Source organism: Enhydra lutris, unplaced genomic scaffold (genome assembly GCF_002288905.1).
Source record: "Enhydra lutris kenyoni isolate GAN:26980312 unplaced genomic scaffold, ASM228890v2 scaffoldscaffold65, whole genome shotgun sequence".
NCBI classification, from domain to species: domain Eukaryota; kingdom Metazoa; phylum Chordata; class Mammalia; order Carnivora; family Mustelidae; genus Enhydra; species Enhydra lutris.
This window is the reverse complement of record NW_019154149.1, coordinates 1,464,228-1,490,259: the sequence shown is the minus strand read 5'-3', so window position 1 is coordinate 1,490,259 and position 26,032 is coordinate 1,464,228.

Below are 26,032 nucleotides of genomic sequence, written 5' to 3'. Positions count from 1 at the left end.
TGGGAATGCAAGTTGGTGCAGCCTCTTTGGAGAACAGTGTGGAGATTCCTCAAGAAATTAAAAATAGAACTTCCCAATGACCCTGCAATTGCACTGCTGGGTATTTACCCCAAAGATACAGATGTAGTGAAAGAAGGGCCACCTGTACCCCAATGTTTATAGCAGCAATGGCCACAGTCGCCAAACTGTGGAAAGAACCAAGATGACCTTCAACGGACGAATGGATAAGGAAGATGTGGTCCATATACACTATGGAGTATTATGCCTCCATCAGAAAGGATGAATACCCAACTTTTGTAGCAACATGGATGGGACTGGAAGAGATTATGCTGAGTGAAATAAGTCAAGCAGAGTCAATTATCATATGGTTTCACTTATTTGCACAGCATAACAAATGGCATGGAGGACAAGGGGAGATGGAGAGGAGAAGGGAGTTGAGGGAAATTGGAAGGGGAGGTGAACAATGAGAGACTATAGACTCTGAAAAACAATCTGAAGGGTTTGAAGAGGTGGAGGGGGTGGAAGGTTGGGGGAACCAGGTAGTGGGTATTAGAGAGGGCACGGATTGGATGGAGCACTGGGTGTGGTAGAAAAACAATGAATACTGTTATGCTGTAAATAAATTAAAAAAATGATTAAAAAATTTAAAAAATTGGTGTTTTTAAAAAAAAATGGGGCTTTACTCCAGGGGTCAAGAAACTTTTCCTGTAAAGGACCAGATAATAAATATTTTCAGCTTTGTGAGTCATATGGTCTCTGTCACGACTTCTCAGCTCTGTCATTGAAGTGCACAGACAATACATAAGTGAATGAGCGTGCTGTGTGCCAATAAAACTTTATTTACAAAATCAGACAGTGGCCCAGATTTGGCCCACAATACTTTGCTGACCTCTTCTTTACACAACCTAGCTCCAGTAATTATTTACAATGGGTCAATCTGCAAATATGCATTAAGTCCATAAAATACGGCATGTATTTTTCTAATTGTTATGAATATAGTGCTGAATGAGAAAACAGACGCTCTGCTTCCAAGACCTTCCACCTTAGGTCCAGAAGCATGATACAGACTCCCAAGGCAAAATACCAGCCCTTACTCCCTAAGCCTCTTCCTTACTCTTCCAGCACACTGACCCCAGCCACATCTAAACTTAGTCAAGTGAGCCCAACCTGAGGTTACTTTTACCTTTGCCAGAAGTAGACTCAGAGCTCCTTTTCCCATTCATGTTGTCCCTTCCTAAAAGAAACAATTCCCTATCTTCACAAAGCAGCAAATTTTACATAACAACCCTGTAACATCCTTCGCATTTTTAAAATAAAAATGTTGCATTTCTTTGTCTCTTCCAGCTCCAGAGAATTCTCTCTCACACTATATGAGCACAGGCATCTGTCACTGCACGAATGTGACAGCCCAGCTTGTGTCTTCTGGCTGACCTGCCAGAGCACCTCATTTATCTCCCGTGGCAGCAGGTGCAGCTGTGTCTATGAATTCTGAGTTCTTTGCTTCTGGAGCAGTCTTCCAGAAATTACGTGGTCTCTGGGCAGGGAGTAGAAAAGTGAGGCTCTCTTTGCAACCAGTTTAAACTACACATTGCAGGCTTCAGAGCTGATTTTCACTGATCACTTCAGCGGGGATATTCACATTTTCCTCCCCCCATCTTCCATAATCCTTGAGTCTCCAGTTATGACCCCTGATATTCAATGAGAGATGACTTTGAAAGCTCTTTGAAAATAGCTGAGTTCCTTATAAGGTCAAGGTCAGAATCCAGAACATGGCTAAAAACCTATAGATTTTTGGGGAAATTATCCTAATTTTCTACAACAGCAACAACAACAAAAAGAGTGGGGCACCTGGGTGGCTCAGTGGGGTAAAGGCTCTGTCTTCAGCTAAGGTACTGATCTCAGGGTCCTGGGATCAAGCCACATCAGGTTTCCTGCTCAGCGGGGAGCCCGCTTCCTCCTCTCTCTCTGCCTGCCTCTCTCCCTACTTGTGATCTCTATCAAATAAATAAATAAATAAATCCTTAAAAAAAAAAGAGCAAGCTTCACTCACACAATGGAGAGTACTTTGCTGCATGACCCTGGACAAGTCCCTTTAACATCTGATTTTCCATTCCTTCAGTTGTGGAAATGGGATAGCGTTGCCTCCACTAAAGTAGGTAAGGTCTGCCAATCAGCAGGCACGCATAGAGATATTCAGTAGGATATTTGTGTATTAGCAAAACAATTAAGGAGAATCAGGTGTGTTGGCTGGTTAAAGTTACAGGTGCCTGCTGAATTGAGAAGTCACTAGAACAGCTGTAGTATCAGAACCATGCCAGTGGTGCTCCAATTCTTACCAGCCAAAATAGGTGTCTCAAACACTCCTCTCTCCCCCTTACCTCTATCCCAAGTTCAAGTCTCCTGTAAGTACATCTGATTCACAGAACCTAAATAATATCCAGAACCTCAGCTGCAGAAGATCCCACCTTTGCAGTACAGAGAAACATACTCCAGAGAGGCTAGAATGGCTGTTAACTGAGTCAACTCACAGTTTCCTGCACATTCCGTGTGGTAAGCCAAATTTTGACCCCATGACAATTGCTCACTAGTGTAATGCCTTTGGATATGTTTCATTGCATGGCAAAAGGGACTTTACGGATGATCTCAAGGAAAAGAGATGGTCCTAGATCTGGGTGGGCCCAGTGTAATGACATGAGCCCTGAAAGCAGAAGAGGAAGTAGAAAGATGTGACAGAAGAGGGTTTAGAGAAATTTAAAGCCATAGAAACACTCAACCCATGCTGCTGACTAGAAAATGAAGGAGACCATGTGTAAACATTAAGAAGGAACTGAATTCTTGCCAACTGCCTCAGTGAGCTTCAAAGCGGATTCTCCCCACACAAGAGCCTCAAGATAAATCTCAGGCCAGCCACCATCTTGATTTTGGTCTTATGATACCCTTAATAGAATGCCTCGTTAAGACTTAGAGGCTTAGATATCTGAACTTGTAGAATTGTGTTGATAATAAGTGGATATTGTTTTAAGCTGCCAAGTTTGCCATAATTTGTTATAGCAACAATAGAATATTGACGCATTCTCCATCCCACTGCTAAGCTTGACTGTGTAGTATCACCTTCCACTCCTCTTTCTTCCTCACCCTCACACAATAAATTCACCATCAAGTCCTGTTAATGCTCCCTGGGGAATGGATCTCACATTCAGCCTTTCCTATATTCATTCCTACTGCCCTGGGTCAGAAATTTTTCTCTTAGGGTGCTAGAACAGCCTCCTAACATGTTTCCCCCAATACTTTTCAAACTGCTCCATATGCACCAGTTATCCTAACAAAGGTATTGACATTGCACATTTCTGAGTTATTTATTTATATATTTACAAGAAGAATATGCTTCCTTTGTAATTAAAAAATAATAAACTCACAACACTAACTCTGCCAGGAAAAAATAAATCAAAAAGCAAAACAAAACCCTGCTCATTTATTCATTTGGCAAATATTTAGTGAGTGTCTATTAAATGTTAGGCACTAGAAACACAGTAAGAGAGTGGTAGTGGAGTGCCTGGGTGGCTCAGTTAGTTAAGCACCCAGCTCTTTATTTGGCTCAGGTCATGATTTCAGGATCATGAGATTGAGCCCCATGTTGGGCTCTAAGATTCTTTCTCTCCCTCTGCCCCTCCTCACTCCTTTTTCTCTAAAAAGAGAGAGAGAGAGAGGTAGAAACTGGCTATTCATTAAAACCATTTCCTCTACCTCGAGGCTCACAGACTACATCTCCCAGCCTCTGCTGCAGTTAGGCGCAGCTATATGACTGCTTCTGCTCAGTGGAATGTGAGCAGAAGTGCATATGTCACTTCCAGGCCTGGTCTCAACATCTATCTTCCCATAAGTCATTTTCCTTGCTCTTTGCCCTTCTGCCAGGTTGATACAAAAGAGCACAGCAATGTTAGCGGTCATGTGTTAAAGATTATGGAGCATCAAGAAGAAGGGAACTTGGGTTCTTAAATCAACACTTGGAGTAGAGTCACTTCTCAATCAGAACTACAACTTTGGATTGTATGTGAGCAAAAAATAAACTTTTACTATATTGTGCTTAGACCAGTGTAACTTTTGAAGTTCATTATAGCAGATGGTGCTAGAGTATCAGCTCTTGTGGAACTAAAAACTCTAAGCTTCTTAATATACAAGTCCCTTCATAATCTTGCCCAAACTATATTTCCATTTATCCCTTTAAACATTCCTCACTATGTACTTTGTGTTTCTATTTCAACTAACACAATAGGCCCCTTTCTAACTCCCCTAAAAAAAATCTTCCTTACCTTCCTATTCTAGATAACCCCTACTCATCATTCAAAATCAGTTTCAAACATTACCTCCTAATTCATAGCTTTCTTTAATTCCCCAAAGTTACTTGGTCCTATTGTACATACCTTTACAATAGCTCATACATATCTCTGTAATAGCTTATACATGTTGTATCATAATTTATGGTATATAGTAGATATAGTGACCATCTCAGAACATTTTCTTCCTCACTGAGTATCCAGTGCCTGGCACATATTAGGTGGCCAATAAATCTTTGTTGATTGATTGGATTCATTGCAAGTCCTCACGTATGATGTATACCATTAACCACTATGCTTCATATAACCAACTTCTTCCTTTTCTATATATTAGATGCATAATGGCATATCTAGTACCCTGATCTATATCCTTCCAATCAAGTAAACTGAATATATTTAATCCCCACATGTCACCTTAATTCTGCCCCTGACTCTGGGACAAATCATGATCCTAGGTATAGAGGTCCTAGAATGCTTGCTCACTCAGCTACTGGTTCCACTGTGACCTTGAAGCCCAACCTTTTATTACCCAAGGTCTCTGCTTCATAACCATGTCTCCCAAAGACTAGGAATCCTGGCTTTAACCCAGATTAATAGATAAAATGTGTGTCTTATACCCCAGTCCTCTTATAACTAAGTCTCTGATATTTGCCATACCTCTCTAACAAGTGGCTAAAAATTTGACTCTGTCAATTGCCTGCCACATCTGATCTTTGGATAGATAACAAATTTACAGGCTTCCATTTGGACACTGCCAAACAATACTAGTTTCCTGTTTTTCTTTTCCCATTTATTTTTTTAAGACTTTATTTATTTATTTGACATACAGAGAGAGAGAGCACAAGCAAGGGGGAGCAGCAGAGAGAGAGAGAGAAGCAGGCTTTCCACTGAGCAGGGAGCCCAATGCAGAGTTCAATCCCAGGATGCTGGGATCATGACCTGAGCTGAAGGCAGATGCTTGACTGACTGAGCCACCCAGGGGCCCCTGTCCTTTCCCATTTGGAATGATCTTCCATACGTAAGATATATTTTCTAGAAGTATAGACAGATAATATATAACTGAGTCAGGCACATTATGAGACAATAGGAATTGGTGGGAATTGGATTGAATCATACCACTATTTGACTATTCACTGGAGTCAAGTAAGCTGGCCCTTATAGTGAATAGATGATTAGCAATCTATAAGGCTCTTCAAAGTCATCTGGTCCTGACTAGTATGTCTAACAGTGCAGTATTTTTCTATTTGATTTTCATTTGAAGTAATAATATTTGTATTATGATGTTCCCTATTAGATTTTCAAAAGTAATATAATTCTACTCTGATGCATATATTATGAAAAGTAACCACTGACAGCTCTTAATACTCAATAATATTTGATAAAGAAACAAATGACAAAATGAATGAATAAGTAAGAGCAAATGCGGCAGATGGTCCACTGGGTCTTTTGACTTCCAAAATTAGTCTTCTGCCCTCTGCAACCTCTAAACAACATGAAGGAGTATCACTGATTATAAAGTACTTGTATTTTTTATCCTCAAATGTCATTTAAAACACACACACACACACACACACACACACACAAACACACACACACACACACTCACCAGTCATAAAATTTGTGGATACATTAATGAGTATTTCCTAACTATTGCTTGCTCTGCTCACTGGAAGGTTTTAGGTGTTAGCACTATCCTGGCAACCAGTTAATATGAAGTCATGGAATATTAAGCCTGGAGGCCTAGGAAGTTCAATCATGAAATTAATAAATATGAACAAACCTGACCTCTGTCCTGGCCCATAGCCTAGTGAACATGAAACTAGACTGGAAGGAGTACCACAATAGAGACAGATCCAAAAAAGTCAGGGAAAAAGAAAAGAGGGAGATTGGACACATCTTTCCGAAACAAGGACAGAAAAGAGAAAATAATAGCATGCTCAAAGGACATCTTAGTAGACATGATGAAATTTAAAGTCTGAAGAAAGAACACAAGACTTCAAAGCATATTTTAATAGATATGATGAAGTTTAAAGTCTCTTTGTAGATAAATATCATAATATAAATTTGCTATGATCATGATGATTAAACAAAAAAACACCATAGAATTATGGATTTTAAGAACCAGTAAGCATCTTAGAGATTATGTAGAATTGCAACCCTCACCAGCCCTACCTTTGCTGGCACCACAAAAACTCCTCCCCTGACTCTACTGTTTTCTCCTTCCAATAGCACTTGTCATCCTCTAACATAATATAAACATCTTGTTTATTTGTTATGCTTATTGCTTGTCATTTGCCTCCCACCTGCAACTAGAATGGAAACCCCATGAGGACAGGGTCCTTGGCTGTTTCATTCACTGATATAGCCCAATCACTTAGAACAGTACCTGACACATACCAGCTACTCAACAAGTATCCGTTGAATAAAATAAATGCAACTAAAAGCCCCACCCCCTTTTACAGTTGAGGAAACCAAGTTCCTAACAAGTTCAGTTCTTAACAGCTTGTCAACAATAGGGGTATGGCTAGAATCCAGGCCTAGGCCACTTTGACACTATAGTTTTCTAAACAAAAGAATGGAAATCAGTTTAAGTGACCTCCATTTTGCCCCCACCTCTCTTCTTCCCACATGCACTTGACCTTTGATAGGTAAGAGAATTCAAGGGTTTCTTTCCTCCTAAGGAGCCCCTCTATATCATAAAGGCTTGGGTAGTGCTATCATGCATCAAACAAGAAAAATGCACTGATATGGTTCCAAATGGAAACCTTCCTAATATGGTAAATGACATTTTCAGAAAACTGCACTCTCTCCCTTTGAAGCATGCCGAGTACCAAACCATTATGCAAGTCACCTTATCTAGCCTCAGTTGGCCGCAGTCTCATGGGTCAAGTAGCAAAGCAACTTGTTGGCTGGGCAACTTTCTAAATACATTGGCTTGCTTTGCTGTACTGCACTCAGATCCCCTAAAGAATCTGTAAGAATCTGTGGCTTTCTTTCAAGGTGAAGAACAAAAGAGTTTGACATTTCTTTTGCTAATGATTTGTAGAAAAATATCCTGTAAACCACAGAGCTGGGAACATCCCCTAATTCAATTGTCAACAGGGATAATATCACAAATTCTCTTTGTTAAACCAATTTCCTGACTCTTCCCTATATAATTAGCTCTGGGTCTTCTATCAGGGCTTAGCTTTCTAACTGTGGTAATTCTAAGTACATCAAAATGTATTCACACCTGGGGTTTACTGCCTTACCTGAGTTGCTTCTGCATCTGTTATACAGAAATAAAGGCACATATTTCCTGTACACATTAGGCAAAGAGGAAGTGATATTTTTAGAACAGAAGCAATAGAAATAATTCAGCTCGAGTTTCTCCTTTGCATCACAGTTAGCAGTATAATCCTTGGGCACAAGAGGGAATCAAGTCTTCTGAAATATAGCTCTACGTATGTGTTGGGGGTGGGGAATTGGGTAAAGGGAAAACACACACAAGAGGACCACTAGGACCCAAGAAAGTGGAACTCGGGCAAAAATCCTTACTGATGACCTCAACCCAGAAGCTGTCTCTGGAATGCATGTGACATCAGCATGTGTTTTCAATGATATGAGGTGACAGAAAACACCCACACTTGGAAACCACCCTGGTTACATGCCTGTCAGTGAGTAAAGGCAGAACAAATCCTCTCACAATATACAGACACAGACTTCGGGGAAAAAAATTTAATTATGTAAGGTCCCCTTTGCAAATGGGGAGAGCAAGGGACTTTCCTCCATGTTGATGCATCTAGGCTGGTGAGTTAGGCTGGAACACAGACAATCTAAAATAACAGCACTATCAAATCCTGTTTCTTAAGATTTTCCTCAAAAAAAGGCTGTGTGGGCAATAAAAAGACATAAAAGACATCCAAATTGGCAAAGAAGAAGTCAAACTCTCACTCTTTACAGATGATATGATACTTTATGTGGAAAAACCCAAAAGACTCCACCCCAAAACTGCTAGAACCCATACAGGAATTCAGTAAAGTGTCAGTATATAAAATCAATGCACAGAAATCAGTGGCATTTCTTTACACCAACAGCAAGAGAGAAGAAAGAGAAGTTCAAGAGTTGATCCCATTTATAATTGCACCAAAAACCATAAGATACCTAGGAATAAATCTAAATAAAGAAGCAAAGAATCTGTACTCAGAAAACTATAAAGTACTCATGAAAGAAATTGAGGAAGACACAAAGAAATGGAAAAATGTTCCATGCTCGTGGATTGGAAGAACAAATATTGTGAAAATGTCTATGCTACCTAAAGCAATCTACACAATTAATTCAATCCCTATCAAAATACCATCGATTTTTTTTTCAAAGAAATGGAACAAATAATCCTAAAATTTATATGGAAACAGAAAAGACCCCGAATAGCCAGAGGAATGTTGAAAAAGAAAGCCAAAGTTGGTGGCATCACAATTCCAGACTTTAAACTCTGTTACAAAGCTGTCACCATCAAGGCAGTGTGGTGCTGACACAAAAACAGACACACAGATCAATGGAACAGATAGCCCAAAAATAGACCCTCAACTCTATGGCCAACTAATCTTCAACAAAGCAGGAAAGAAAGTTGAGTGGGAAAAAGACCGTCTCTTCAACAAATGGTGTTGGGAAAATTGGATAGCCACATGCAGAAGAATGAAATTGGACCATTTCTTTACATCACACACAAAAATAGACTCAAAATGGATGAAAGAGCTAAATGTGAGAAAGAAATCCATCCAAATCCTTGAGGAGAACACAGGCAGCAACCTCTTCGACCTCAGCCACAGCAACTTTTTCCTAGGAACATCGCCAAAGGCAAGGGAAGCAAGGGCAAAAATGAACTATTGGGACTTCATCAAGATCAAAAGTTTTTCCACAGCAAAGGAAACAGTTAACAAAACCAAAAGATAACTGACAGAATGGGAGAAGATATTTGCAAATGACATATCAGATAAAGGGCCAGTATCCAAAATCCATAAAGAACTTATCAAACTCAGCACCCAAACAACAAACAATCCAATCAAGAAAGGGGAAGAATACATGAGCAGACATCTCTGCCAAGAAGACATCCAAATGGCCAACAGACATATGAAAAAGTGCTCCACATCACTCAGCATCAGGGAAATACAAATAAAAACCACAATGAGATACCACCTCACACCAGTCAAAGTAGCTAAAATTAACAAGTCAGGAAATGACAGATGCTGGCAAGGATGTGGAGAAAGGGAAACCTCCTACGCTGTTGGTGGGAATGCAAGCTGGTGCAACCACTCTGGAAAACATCATGGAGGTTCCTCAAAAAGTTGAAAATAGAGCTACCCTATGACCCAGCAATTGCACTGCTGGGTATTTACCCTAAAGATACAAATGTAGTGATCCGAAGGGGCATGTGTACCTGAATGTTTATAGCAGCAATGTCCACAATAGCCAAACTATGGAAAGAACCTAGATGTCCATCAACAGATGAATGGATAAAGAAGACATATGTGTGTGTGTGTGTGTGTGTGTGTGTGTGTGTGTGTGTGTAGTGGAATACTATGCAGCCATCAAAAGAAATGAACTCTTGCCATTTGCGATGATGTGGATGGAACTAGAGGGTATTATGCTGAGCCAAATAAGTCAATCAGAGAAAGATAATTATCATATGATCTCTCTGATATGAGGAAATTGAGAGGCAGGGCGGGAGATTTGGGGGGCAGGGAAGGAAAAAAAACGAAAGAAGATGGGATCAGGAAGGAGACAAACCATAAAAGACTCAATCTCACAAAACAAACAGAGGGTTGCTGGGAGGAGAGGGGTAGAGTGGGAGTGGATGGGTTATGGACATTGGAGAAGGTATGTGATATGGTGAGTTTTGTGAAATGGGTAAGCCTGATGATTCACAGACCTGTACACCTGGGGCAAATAATACATTATATGTTATAAAAGTAATTTATAAAAAAATCTGAAAATTTTTAAAAAAGGTCTGTGTGGTGACGCCTGGGTGGATCAGTCTGCTAAGCACCTGCTTTAGGCTCAGTTTATGATCCCAGGGTTCTGGGCATTGGGCTGAAATGGGATCCCTGCTCAGTGGAGATTCTGCTTCTCCTTTGCCCACTGCCTCTCTCCCCTGCCTTGTACTCTCACTCTCTCTCACTAGTGCTGTCTCTTAAATAAATAAATAAAATCTTTCAAAGAAAAAAAAATGTCTATCTGTAGCTTCATGAATGGCCTGAGAAAGCTCCCCTGCGACCATGGCAATGGAGCGTGCCTCCTCCCTCTGGACTCTCAAGTGTATTTATCCTCATGGTCAAAATAACATTCTAAACCCCAAAAGGATCATTTACCTGTACATGTTGCTTATGTCTGGCAAACTTTCACACACCCTATTCTTCCACTTGATTCATAAAAATTATCATCAAAATATCTGAACTCTGACCCGTTCTAACTACCTACACTGCAGTTACCTGGTCTAGGTCACCAACGTCTCTCATTTGGATTATTGCAATAGCCTCCCAATGTTTCCCAACTTCTACCCTTGCCCATTTACCATCCATTCTCAAAACTTGCCCCAGTGATCTCTTTTAAAACTTAGATTACACCACTCTTCTATTCAAAACCGCCAATGGCTTCCTGTTTCTCCATGGCCTGCAAAGCACTCCATTACTCCTTGACTTTACCTTCTATTCCTCTTCCTCTCATAACACTTTACCCCACAAACAATGGTATCCCTGTTGTTCCTTGATCATCAATGTATGTTTCTGCTTTTAATTCCTTGTTCTAGTTGTTAGTGATAGCAATTATCAGTTCTCTTCCTGTGTAAGAAATCCCACAACCTTTTCCTTAACTTCAATGATCCACTAGAAAGAATCACACTTCAAGAGCAGGTTTATACTCTTGGCTAAGATTAATCATAGCAGAAGACAGAGTGGAAGTAGCAAGGAAAAAAGATACCTATTGACAAAGTACAGAGAGATCCAGCATAAGCTCCTGAAACCGTCCTTCATTCAAGGCCACACAGGATGGGCTTTTTTCTCTGGCAGCAAAGTTCAGGGACCAGTGTGGAATGTCTCTACCAAGGAAACCCATTTGAATGTTGGGACCTGAGGCTTTTATGGGAAGTTGGTCACTAGGCACATCTTGCTAGCCATCAGCCATGGCAACTGAAACTCAGGGCCAAAACAACGAAACCAGGTGAGCATTATCAATCTTGATATTTGTGCAAAGCAATCCCAACAAACTATTATGGTATGCTTTATTTCTCCCAAGTACAAAAAACAAAATAATCAATCCATCAGTGATATAGAGAACATTCTGAGGGCTATATTCCCAGAGGTTGGCTCAGAGTAAATCCAAGATATTTGGAGACATTCAAAGAGTGAGCAACCAGACCTGGCTGCATTAATTCTTTCTTCACACTCCCTAAACTTGTCATGCTTCCCTGTAGTAGAATATATTCCCCAGCCTCTACCAAGCTGAGGTACTTACAGTTACATCTAGAGAGAGGAAAATATTTAAAAACAATTGTGGGAGTGGCTATTGAGCACATAATATGAGCAAACGTGTGTGTTTATCAGAGCTTGATGTGTTAGGGTTGTTGTAATGTGAGGTAAGAGACCTATTCCCTTTTAAGTAGAGTCATTTAAGATACAGTAACTGTATAAAAAGGGCTCAGAATGACAGCATGGGTGGTCCAAAGACCTATATAGTTCCAGGTCTCATACCTGGCCAACATCTCCAGTTGTAAGTAATGAGAATTTAGAACAGTAACTATTTTCTTTAGTGAGTACAGATCTTCTAAATGTGAGAAGATTTGGAATGAATAAAATAAAGGTTTGAGAGAATCAAACTATATATTTTTGTACATATTTGGTATCTATGCACTTGATATTTTAAGATAATTTGAACTTTCAGAGTGACAACCTTGTAACTCCAATTTAAAATGTGGAGCTGAAGAACATGATTTTAAGTGGAATTTTATTGCATTCTTTAATATTATTGGAGCATCTGAGAGAACTTTTAGTTCACTGTATAAATAAATTCAATTTATTAGAAGATATAATTTAGTACTCAGAGGCTTTGTTTGCCAGACAATTAAAAGATTTAAGAAAGGAAAATGAATACTATATATTAAGTATATAAATGAAGTTTAAAATAGTTGAAGATGTTTAATTAACTATGTTGGTAAATGTTACTATACATTATTAAAATCAATTAGATTTATAAAGAGAATGAAAAAATTTGTATGTAGAACTCAAAAGTGAAGAAAAACTAGGTTTGGGGATTTATATGTTTAATAAATTGAATATCAACATTTAAAATCCAAAGAAAACTCCTGAATAGTCTGTCTCAAGAAGACCAAAAATTCCCTTCAGAACACCTAGGCTCTCTGAATTGGAAGCAATGTCCCCAGGACATCAGCATGTTCCCAGAAATCACACATCATACCTGTACATTTTCTTTGAGATAGGGAAGGAAAACTTCACTTCCCAAGCCATTTTCTCATAAAATTAAAGTGGACAGATTTTTCCCCCAATCAGGAAAACTGGTAAGCAGTCTGTTCTTTAGTACCAGGCCAGACTGAGCAGATCTAAGTTATAGAGCCAGGTGGCATTTTTAGGAAAACTCTGAGAGCTTCAAGGAACTTCAGTGAAATTCAGGAATCTTCAAGGATTAGAAGTGTCATTTGTTTCTCTTTTGTTCCTTTTTGCAACTCACAATCTACTCTGCCAAAAAATTATCTTCATTATCTAGTTAAATGAAAGATGTGGGAATGCTGTAATATAGCCCATTTTCATGACATGTTTTTCCTCTGGGGACGAAGTTATTTAAATAATGTCCTCTGGCTCTGGTAATTCATATACTCAACAATCAACACTTTGGACCTCAGTATTGATTTGCTTGAATCTTGGATTGTTGTTAATTTCACAATCCCAGGAGGGTTGTTTGTGGCAGAGAAATCTACTTCCATTAAAACTCTAGGCATCAATTCACTAAAATAATTTTCTTTTAGATTGCCATTGAATTGAAAGAAAACTTTTTCTAAGCCCTTTCTAATTGAATCATAAATCTGAAGAACAACCTTCTGAAAGCTATGAAGGATGCTTGCTAAGTAAAGAATATGCCATTCTCCAACCATGAATCTTATAAATCAGAATATCCCCAGGTATCTAATGTATAATGAATGTGGAGTTTATTTAAATTCAGAAAGTTACAGCTATGTTGCACACATCACAAGATAAATTTAACTGTGAATCTGTATGTAAAAGTGCAGAATGTGACATTTAATAAAATTTATAACTCAATTCAGAGCAAAAAGTATGTTTGGTATGAGGTGAAATCGAACAAAGAAAATTGAAAGATGTGGCATGGAAAGATCTGGACCTGAGACTTGGTCTTTAACTCTCTCCTGGACAAGTCATTCACCTCTTTGAGTTTCAAATTCTTCATTAAAAAATGGGGGGCATTTATGGATTTCTAACCTGCCTACCTCCCCAACTTTTAAAAATCACATGTTCTCTCTGCACATTATAAGTGATTTTCCCTTCTCAGTACAATATTGTGAAACATTGATGGAGTTATTCATATAAACTGAAAGTGGGTAACTAGCCAGATGCATGATAGGATATATGCATCATTAATGTTTCCAATGAAATGTTTTAATCTTTCAGGAACTTATTGGCCCTAATCTAACTTCCTGCAGTGATTTTGGTTTTAAAGAATATTAAGCCCATTATGATGGACGAAATCTTCCATTGACTAACCTGATATTAGATCACAGAATGACAAAATGAAGAAAAATAGTAGATTACATGCTGGATTCCATTATCACTTTTTTGGACAATGGAAATTACTCTTCCCAGTTTTCAATTATCTCTATTCTTACCTCACCAGTCTTTTTTTAAAGCTATCTTTCTTAATTGCTCTATATATGAGAAAGAGGCATCAATAACATTCAGATATGATATAGCCCATAATTTTGTAGGACTCAAAAAGATTTGCTAGCAGACAGAAACTAATTACACAGACTTTATAAAAGGGTTTCAGTCTTCATTAAAGGCACAACTATTATTATTTCCCCAGTTACTTTCTAATTGCACTCTATATTATTGTTGACAAATTCAAAACCTTAAGACTCAATTATGGAAACAGCTTATTGACGGCAACTCTGTCCCTATTAATTGTTCCTATTATAAGGAATTTACAAAACTGTCAGATTCTCTCTAATTCATGAGGAATGGTTCTCTCCATGGATTAGAACTATCTGATTAATGGCCTCTTGGAAAGATATTCTCTTAAAATGATTTTCAAGTCATGAACTGGCAATCTTCTTGTATTTTGAATTACAACCAATGTAATTCTTTCATTTTTGTATCTCATTCCTGTCACTATGATTGAATTCAAGGTTGGTTATGACTTTTTGCATATACTGTGTGACATTCTGCTGGTATAAAAATAAGAGAATCAATAAAAATTGGTTTACACTGTGTATTTTTAAATTATCATCTCTGTATGTTTAAAAAATTATTCTGAATTGAGTGAAATAGATAAAAGTATAGTAAAAGGCATAATGCAGAAATGTTAGTTTACTATGTGCTAGGGTGGTAGATGAGGCCCCAGCTCCTGAAACTTAACACTTATTTTCCCATCCCAACTTTACCATGAACTTCCACTTTGACATCATAGCTTTGGTTTCTTCTTATACCAAATGAGAAGTTGGGACTAAGTAATTACAAATGCCCTTCCAGATCTATGATTTTATGGTTCTCTACATTTTAACAAAACCAAAGGTGATACTGCTACAAGAAAGTGTTCTTTATCTTTTTTTCTAAGTTTCCAGTTTGTGGTAATTTCCCTAGAACAAAACTATCTTGTAGTCAATATTTCTTCCTTAATAATTTCTCATTTAAAAAAAATAATAATAATTTCTCATTTTTCCCGAAAGTCATTGAAAGATCTTTATTCTAGAAGAATGAACTCAGAATAATAGTCAAAAATAAGAACAATACTAGACCAAAGCCCCCCCAAAGTGCATTTAGCTTTTCCATCTATGTCTTCCGAAATCATTAATACTGTCATATACAAATCACATCAACAGGTCTTACGGAAGACAGAATTTGTCTTTCCCACCTCATAGAACAGAAAATGGAGAAAGTTATCTAGATCATTCAAGTTCTCTTATACACATACATACACTCACATCTCTTGCTTCAATTACCCAGTTATTTCAAGATAAAGTATGAGCAGAACAGAGTCAATGTTATGTTAAACCTGCTTTCACAGATTAGAAGAAAGTTGGAGAGGAGCTTCAAATATGTGAAGTCAGGAATAAGACTGAACTTCAAGGTCTCAGACAGCTGTAGAGTAGTGGACAGCACCATGGATAAGGAACCAGAAATCTTTAGTTCAAGTCCAAGGCCTCCCCTTACTATGTAGGCAAAGCTCTTCACCTGTCTGTGTCTGAGTTATAAAAAGAGGATAGAATTCTATCACCCTCACAGGATCATTCTCAAGGACTGAATGAAATAAATGTTTATGAAAGCACTATGAACTATAAAAGTCTTAGGCAGTATGACCCCAACCCTGCAAATCTAAGAGCCTATGAAAAATCTTCTGCATCTCGACTGTATGGAACAGCTACTCTCCTACATTTAACACTAAGTAATGTGGTTGAGGGGGGAAACTTCAAACTCCTTATAGAAGACCTAGGTTCCATGTCCCACATGGTTCCTCACCAACTGTGTTTACTTAGATCCCCTAAGTCTGAAACCAGAAATCTGGTAACATTCCCATTCAACGTCTCCCTTAACCCCTAAGAGAAATCCAGAACCAAATCCAGAATAAAACTCTCTTCCTGGGGGAAAAACTGCAGATAACTTTTTTTGAAAGATTTTATTTCTTTATTTGACAGAGAGAGACACAGCGAGAGAGGGAACACAAGCAGGGGGAGAGGGAAAGGGAGAAACAGGCCTCCCGTGGAGCAAGGAGCCTGATGTGGGGCTCGATCCCAGGACCCTAGGATCATGACCTGAGGCGAAGGCAAACGCTTAATGACTGAGCCACCCAGGTGCCCCCAGATAACGTTATCATTCAAAACATTTGATATCCAGAGGTCAGCACCCTTTGTAAAACCAACAGAATTAGAAGATATTAAAATTTAGTTTTTGCAGTTATTTATAACTTTCAAAACAATTTACTAGGTTGTATCTTAAATATTTTGAATGAAATTTTTCTCATAATGTCTGAAAGATAGACAAGATAATTTTCAGTTGTGAAGACAACAAAGAAGGAAGTATATATTAATTGACAAAATATTTTAAGTTTGGTAAATAAGCAAGGCTGCTCTTATTAATCCCGCCAGTAGAAATGTTCGGTGCAAATCACTTATCATTTTGGATAGTGACTCTATTTTGTGTATTTTGTAGTCAGAAGACCAGGTTTGGAGTCCTTGGTCTGATTGAAACTTTCTTAGGTTTTGAGATATTGGAAAACTTTTCTTGAGCCTCTGATTACTTGTCAATAGAATGGGAGTAATAATATTTTCCCCCAGGGACACTTGGGTGGCTCAGTCAGTTAAGTGTCTGCCTTAGGCTCAGGTCATGATCCCAGGGTCTTAGGGTGGAGCCCCACATCAGGCTCCTTGCTCAGTGGGGAGCCTACTTCTCCCTCTCCCCACTGCTCTTGCTCTCTCACAATCCCTTTTTCTCTCAAATAAATATTTAAAATAATAATAATAATTTCCCCAAGTAGGATTATAGTGAGGATGAAAAAATATATATAAGCTGTAAGTTACTGTCCACATATAAGATGGTGGCTTCATGATTATTACTAAGAAATGTCAAGTTAGCTACTATCACAACTGAAAATTACTTCACTCGAGAGGCACTGTCATATTCTAGAAAGAAAGCAAAATGTAGAATAGGGCACACTTGCCTACAGACCTGACAGTGCTTCTTTTTATCTGTGTGATCATATGATATGCAAATGGTCATTTTGTTCTCCTGGGCTTCCATTTCCCACAAAGTGCATAATGTATAGATAATCAACCCCATTTTACCAATGAAGACATAAATTCAAAGAGGTTATTTCTCCAAGTTCATATGCCTAACAATTAGAAGAGGTGGGACATAAAAACAGGTCTTCTGAATTCATCCATTTATTAAACAACAATAAATAAGTGTCTGTCTCAAGCTGGGTCCTAGAAATACAAAGATGAAAAGTGGAACAATGAAAAGCCCCTCATAGAGCTCACAGTCTGATGAGAAGGAACATAAAGGTAAACAGGCAATTATAATGAAGTGCAATGAGTGACATGACCAAGAGGCAACAAAAGCACATGGGAGGACTTCTCAGAAGGAAAGACATAGGAATTGAGGTGTGCAGAAGAAAATCTTACAGGCAAAGTAGGAGAAGGAAGGGAAGGGTTTTCCAGAGGAGGTACGTCCCTTGCATGCAAAGTCTCAACACACTGTATGATGCACACCTGTGTCTATTGGCATTGTACCTTCTGGGCTTTATGCTTAAACAAGTGGTCCTAGACACAGTTTTGGATGGCAACCAGAGTATTCCCATGAGCCCAAGACTTTTAAAACTGGCTAAATAGATATAGCATACAGAAGATTCGTTTACTGGCTCTAAATGTTCCATAGTCCCTTCTTAGATATTGTTTGAGGAGTAAGGATACCAGCTGGGGATCATATTCTGAAGGGAGACTACATTTGAAAATCACCAATGAGAATTATTTTTGACATCAAAGCAGACTGGACATAAACATTCAGACAGTTCATGCCAAGAGGGAGCAGCTCCTGATTTCCTTAACAGGAAAGACAATTGTGACTGTTGTTCAAGACCACCAGAGCTATTTTATACTATACAAGATGCAATATATAAAAGTATCTGGAAAAGTTAAGGATAGAACTCAGTAATTTTAATTTTTCACATGAAGAACACATTTCTCTGCTTTAGACACTTTCCCATCAGATCCAAGACAAAGAATAAATCAACTAAAATACTTTTTTGAAAGGTTTAATGCATCATTCTAGTGGATGCCTTCTTTCACTGTGATCAGATTATCCCATTTTCAGTATGGTGCATATGCCCCCAAATTTCTGCAATATATCTCTAAGTAACAAAAGTGTTTTTACTCCCCATATAACTGACTTAATTTAAAGAGAGTACATTTTATATTCCAGAGTAACAAAGAGAAGAAAGAAAACAAGACTTAGAGCAAAGCAGCACTGATGTGTTCACTTCATTACTCAACTTACTTTCTTGAAAACGAATGAATTTGTTATTCAAAAAAATGTCCTTTTCCATGACTGAACCCTTTAACAGGGTATATTTGATTTTAGAACATGTGCAATCGGAACTGAATATTGAACATCTGTTTAATCTTAGACCAACTGGAAAGCCACTCCTCTCTGTCTCTGCTTGCACTGAAAAGTGCAATTCTCCTTTTTTGAATACTAAGTGAAATGATCTTTCCTAGATTCCTAGATTCTTTCCTATATCTTTCCTGGGTGCAAATGTGAACAGGCCAGCAGTGTAATTCAATATTTACTGAGTGCCAGGATGATCTCTGTCCTAATTCTAAAAGGAGAAAATCAAACAAACAAAAAAATCTGAAGCCTACACAATGCTCATTAAAATATTCATTTTTTTTTCATCCTCTAAGTCAGGGAAACAACAACGATGTTAAGAAATCATATAGACCCAACTTAAAGGAACATGTCTCATCAGACTCTAGACCATGGGCTGGCAGTTTGAGCAAGCTATTGGCAAGGCATGTAGTATTGAGATGCAGCTGCTTTGAATGAGCCATTTTTTTGGTCTTCTGCTTTAATGCAATGGTTTTGATTCCTGGAACAAGCCATTAAACTTACAGCTTAAAAAAAAAAATCAGCAGCTCAAAAAAAAAAAAAACATGTGTGAAGCATATATCCTCATCCCGTCCCTTGGACTCTCCTTCTGGCCTACCTCCATCCCAGAGCATGAGTGAAAGATAAGGATCAAATGCAGGACAGACTGAATCTCAGAGATGGGGTGTGGAAGGGTACACAGAAATGCCATGGTTGGTGGGGGGGGGAGACATCATCTGGTAGATAACTCACATAAAACCAGGAATCATATGCTTACCAAATTCACTCTTTGAATGCAGTGTCACTTATCATTTTAGCAGTTTCTCAGAATACAGTTGTCTCTTAAATGGTTTGCATCTCACATTTTCAGATTCTGCCTTTGAAATTACAATGGTCACATGAAGTTATTTTCTAGATAGATAGAGATATGGGCATACATAGAGATGTACATGTAAGATAGAGTCAGAGAGATGCAATCTGATTGTCTTAATGGAACTATTTATTTGAAAATCTTCCTGAATATGGAATTTTATTGATAGATCATATGTATGACAGTGGGATGGGAGGGGAGGTAGGAATGAGGAAAGCTATTTGGACCCCAGTGTGGTCTCTTATTCTTTGTTCCTGAGGGCACAGGAAATCCTAGCATGAAATGTCTACCATTTCTTTCAGCATAGAAATCTCAGCCACAAAGTTTGGTCTAAGAGAAATAGAAATTTATTTTTCTGCAATTCGAGTTGATTTCTATTTTGAAACTCCCTTCCCCGTTGGTAGAAATTTAATCTCCGTCAGTTCATGGGTCCATCTTCTTCGCCCCTGTCACATTTGAGTTCTATAGAGAACCCTATTCCCATTCTGCCATACTGACGAGTCCTGCTAGTTTTACCAACACCCCCCCGCCCCGCCAAATACTTAGTTTGTCCAGGACAGGTTTGTTACCCTAAGACTCAGGCTTTTGTAAACCAGACCCAGTTAGTCTCCTTTTTCGTGTAGCCCACCCTGTCAAGTCCCGCCCCTGAGGCAACGGATTCCTTCATTCAGCAAGTATTTACTAAGGTTTCACTACATTCCAAGCAACATTCCAGCAGTGAACAAAACAGGGCAAAATAAATCCTTGCTCTCCTAGGGACAAACAGAAAATAGGTATATGACTACTCTGTCCCTAGTTTCAGTTGCAGATAGGTGTTGCAAAGAAAGATCACGCAGAGGAGAGTAGGGAGGGAGGCTGCAATTTTGTAACTTTAGAGTTGCTGGAAGGCTTCACTATCAAAGTGACATTTCAATAAAAACCTGAAGGAAGGGAGGGAGTGTGCCCAAGTGATTATCTGGTAGAAGTGCATTGCAGGACCGGCAAACAGCAAAGGAAAGCCCCTAAGACATGAACAGCAAGGAGAATAGATGATGTCAGCAAGGCAGCCCAGGGCCAGATGGAGGAGGCCATCAGCACTGTATGGTCTCAATCAGCTCTGTCCAAAAGAAGCAGAACACGAGCTAGATATGAAACTGTAAATGTTTTAGTAGTGGCATTTTTTAAAAGTGGTGGAGTGTGGTGAACTTAATTTTAATATATTTTATTTGATCTACTATATCCAGAATATTTTGACAGGTAAGAAATGTAAAATTTATTAATAAAATACTTTGCTTTTTATACTAAGGCTTTATAATACAGTGTGTTTCACACTAACGGCACATCTCAATTTGGACAAGCCATATTTCAAGTGCCCAAGAGACACAATGTAGCTTGTGACTATCACATACGATAGTGCAGTTCTAACTACCTGAATAAGGAGAAGGGCAAAGAGGGGACATACCAGGAAAAAAATTAACATATCACTGACATCATCCTGTCATGGAGCTACATGCCATTTCCTATTGTCATTCCTCTATAATGCTGGTCTAGAAGAATGCAAGTACAACCTTAGACATAATATTTCCTTAAATCGTTTCCTTTTCTGATTATACAAGTTATATGTGCCCATAAACATTCAAATGCAGAAATGAAATCAGGTAAAGTTTAAGGATGGAATGAGGGTCTGGCAGCTCTTGGCCCACATTGTGTGCTCAGTACCTGTGGTTTGACATGTTCACACATTGTTCAGGTGTGACCACTTCAATTCACCTTTTCTAAAGGGAAAACCGAGAGAGCCCAGGTTCTAGGGATAGAAAATTTTTAATGAGAACATGTAAATGGTCATTACCAAGACCTATTAACTGCAAATTGATAGAACAGGGTATTATCTAGAAGTTAAGATTGTATTTGCTTCTCCTCTACTGTACATTTAATCCAATCAGGGCAGCCTGGGCTCAGGGAGGAATGAACAGATGCTTCAGGTAGCCATGTCTAGAAGCAGGAGGTTTGTGGGATGGTCAAGGGAGTGAAGCTGGAGCTGCACTACTCAGGAGAGAGCCCTGGATATGTAACCATAGGACCACCAAATGCCCAGTCATGATCCCACTTGTTTCCTCTAGCGGGCCGATTTCAAGCCTGCTTCTAGCTCCTCAGACCTTCCATACCCACTCTTGTGCACTCAATCTTAGTTCCACTAGAAATTAAATTACACAGGGACAGAGATTTTATCTATTTTATTCCCTGCTATATCCCCAGAGCCTAACACAGTGCCTGGCACATAGCTGATGATCAAAAAATATGCTGAGTGAATGTACGAAGCAGGTAACATTTGGCTTGAACTCCATCATCTTCTCTTGGCCAAACTCGCAAACCCATCCACAGTGGCATTCTTTTCTCTTCTATTTACAGTGAAGGCTCTGCCTCTATTCCTCCCTAAGTCAACACTTCCACTGGAGTTCTGAGTCCTGCCCCCCTCCTGGGATCCTTAAGACTTTCATTCCTTCCCTAACCACCACCACCACCACCAGCTCTATGGCTGCTGATGACTCCCCATTATGACAAGAGTAAAATTCAGTCTTTAACACCACCCCTCCTATCTGTCCAGTCTCATTCTCCTCCCATTGTCCACTGAAATCCAGCCACACTAAGCATTATTGCTATTCCCCCAGAAACTCTAATCTCTTGTCTCAGAATCTTTGTATATACTATTCCTTCTGTCTGCAAGGCTCTTCCCATTTTCTCTGTCTGGCTGGCCCCTTCTCTCCTGGAATTCTCAGAATCAATGTTTGCTCTGCAGAGGTCTTCCCTGATGACTCTAACTTCCCTCCACCCCCTAATCTTCCTTCTTAAGCTAATCTGTTTGTTAATTTCTTAAACTTATGATAATTCATAATTACATCACTTGTTTTCTTCTTTGGCTCTCCCACTAGATTGTCAGCTGCTTCAGGTCAGTATCTCTCCAACTTGATCACTGCTGTATTTCCAGTATCTAGCTCAGTACCTGGCTCATACCATTATAGGTACTCAGTAAATATTTGTTGAATACTTGAATGAATGAATGAATGAATGGGTGCGTGATGACCTGGAAAGATGTTGGGAAAAGGGAGATAGAGAGAAGTGGCGCTGAATTCCAAATTCAAATACTTGATCTTCATACCTAAGACCAGCCCTCACATTTGGAGTGTGATAGAAAATGCTAGAGCCAGTGAATCAGTAGAAAAACTGAAATGAGCACTTATTAGCTATTCCCAGCCAAGAATAGACCCAGTCCACAGACCCTGCCTTTAGCTCAAGCCTGTATTTATAAACTGTCCAGTCAGTTTGATAGTATCACTCGCTCATTGGAGGTTCAGATCCTGAGCACCAGATTACTTAGATACATGTCAGGACAGTTTATGCTTCAGGATATTTGTAAGCCATTAGAATCAGCAAATCACTAGACACTATGGTAAAAGAGAGTGAGAGAGAAAGAGAGATTGGGACAACCTCAAAGCTGGAAGTAAAAGGGAGAACACTCTCCTATTATGATTAAATTTCAAGAGAAAATGCTCTCTAGAATAAGAAAGCAAAAGAATGAAGTATTTAGGTTCACTCAATAGTCAATCTGTATTGTTTCTACTTCTATAATGCATACTCTGCAACAAAATAGTGGCATTCTCTGACTTTAATATTTGTAAGATGGGGTTAATAATAACAATACCCACCAAAGTTGTGAGGACTAAGTGAGAGAATTCATGTAAAACAATTAGCACAATGTTGGTACATAACAAGTACTCAGCAAAAATTTATAATTTTGATTATTAATAGTGGTAATAGATAAACAAAATGGAACATTTCTCACAGCATGAGACACAACTAGATGATTAATATAACCAACCTAACCCAATACCTAGCATTCAGTAAGTGCTCAAAAGATGGTAACGATCACTAATATTATTTAGTTATGTATTATTTTATTATTATTACTCTCTCAACAGACATATAAAGTAGGTAGAGGCTGGTAATGCCATTTTTGACATGTGGACACTGAGACTTAAAAAGGTCACATAGTTAATAGGTGATAGAACCTACACATGAGCCCAGATCTTAAGACACTTGGGTCAATGGCATTATGTTTACTGTGTGACATAGTTTATATCAGGCCAGATGTTTTGTAAATTAAGTTTTATTGGCACAGAGCTATACCCATTTGTTTACATATTGTCTATGGCTGGTTTTATGCCACAACAGAAAAGCTGAGTAGTTGTGACAGACCATATGTTCCAGAGAGCCTAATATTTACTCGCCCTCTACACAGAAAAAACAGATCCCTGCTCTTCAACAAGTTATTTAATGGCACTGTGAACTAATCTATATATTGTAAACTATCTATACATAATCATTTTGTAAATTACCAATTACAAAATGACGTCTTAGAAACAGATCATCACCTAAATCCAGTCTTTTCCCAAAAGCAGAGCCAAAATGTGACAGCATCCTTTGTGGCCAGGACTCCTTGATGCTAAACAAGGAGAGCCAAAGCATAAAAAGCAGCAGATTTCTATGTAGACTTCTCAAGCCTTCTAGTGCAGTTGCCTTTGGACCCCAGGCATAAGTGCCATCTACTATAAACCTTTTCAGACACACCTTCAGACTAAAATCCACATCATTTCCCCCTTTTCATTCTATTCCCTTTAGTAGCAGTAGTAGTGGTCATCCCAATTTGCTTGACCCCACGAGCCTGGACTGGCAAATTTGAAATGATAACCCCAGCTGGCACCATTTATCACCTGGCCCCACCAAAGGAACATGAAACAAATGGCACTGTAATTTGTTGTACTGAAGCTGGTTGCACAGTCCTAGATGCATGAGATGTTTTTGATGACTAGCATAGGCCCCTATCCCACTTGGAGGTCAAGAAGCCACAATTCAATTAAACATTTTGAACCCAAAGATACCAGACTGTTCCCGTCAAAGAGGTTTCCTTACTTAGTATATAATAGCATTGGCCCTTCCTTTTACGAGCTGGTATGGAGAAAGTGTCTTATCAATCAAAGCTTTTGCCTAGGAACTTCCATCTGAGGCCCTAGAAGAGTGATCTATAAAGTTACGGAGAACAACCTTAACAAATGTCATTATGGTAAGCCCACTGACTGTGAACATGCAGCTTGGAGTGTGTGAAACTATATAATGCATGTCACTATCCTCATCACCATTCCAAACCTTTCTTTTCGTCAACTTCCTGTGGTCAAGCTGCCCATGAGGCCATCTTCATCACTGTAACACATGCAGTTGATTATGTACAGAATATGTAGGATGGATGTCTTTCCCCCTAAATATGTTGCTATAAAAGAAAGTTTATGGATTGACAGTAGGGATGAGGAGATCTTTTCTTCCTGGCTTAAGGAACATATTGATGTATAAATGCAGTTGAAATTGGAATGTTTACACTGGCTGATGCTCTGTGGAAGGAATTAGTACACTCAGAGAGGTATAGACTGTATTCTGTGGAAAGGCCATTCTTGAAAACAGAAGAAAAATAAACTCCAAGTAAAAGACAATCTCAGATCCTCAAAGGAGTCATCTTTAAAGAATGCAATACACTGAGGTATTTTAATTTCTAAACATCATTCATAATCCAGACATGCAATACCAAGGAAACAACTGAATCACATTTTATGATAATTATTCAAGCAATGTTCAAGCCTTTGTCGTATTTATTCTCTCATACTTCTTGAGGGCTAAATTCTGGTTCAGCTTTCTACCAAAGTGAGATCAGAACCAGAATAACATTCAAGAGCTCATTCACAGCCTCTCTAATTGCCAACTCAGGTCAAGCACCTCTCCTTTTTCTTATGTGTACTGAGACAAAGACTAACTTAAGAAGCAGGAGTAATGTAGTTTTCTTGGCAAGGATGTATGCTGAGAGTTGATGTTTTAGTCAAAATTAACCCTCTGGAAGAAAATACAAACTCCATTTAAAGAAACCTAGGTGTCAACAGTGAAACTGTGTGGGAATATAATAGGCATTTGTCATTCTTTCTGGGGGTCCAGGATACAAACCCCCCTTCAGTGTATGCTGGGAGTCAGGGCCCACTTCTCCCTTAGAGAGGCTGAAAATGCCAGACATTTGCTTTTCCAGGCTCCTTGCTGCTAGAGTATGCTCATCTGTCCTAGAAGAGTACTTTTCTAACTTCCCTGATGATAAAAGTCATCTGAGGTTCTTATTAACAGCTACATGGGCTCTTCTCATAGAGACTCTGATTTAGTGGCTCTGGGATTGGGCCAGGGAATGTTTACCTTAACAAGTACCTAGGCGATTCTTCCTATCAAAGAAGCCTGGTGACCAAACACTGGACTGGAATAGACAAGTGGCTCTTTGCCTTCAATGTACATTAGATATGCTGGTAAAGTTTTTGGAACCTATGATTCCTGGACCCCAACCCAGACCAACTGCATCAAAATCATCTCTGGGGAGGGGGCACCTTGGTGGCACAGTCAGTTAAGTGACT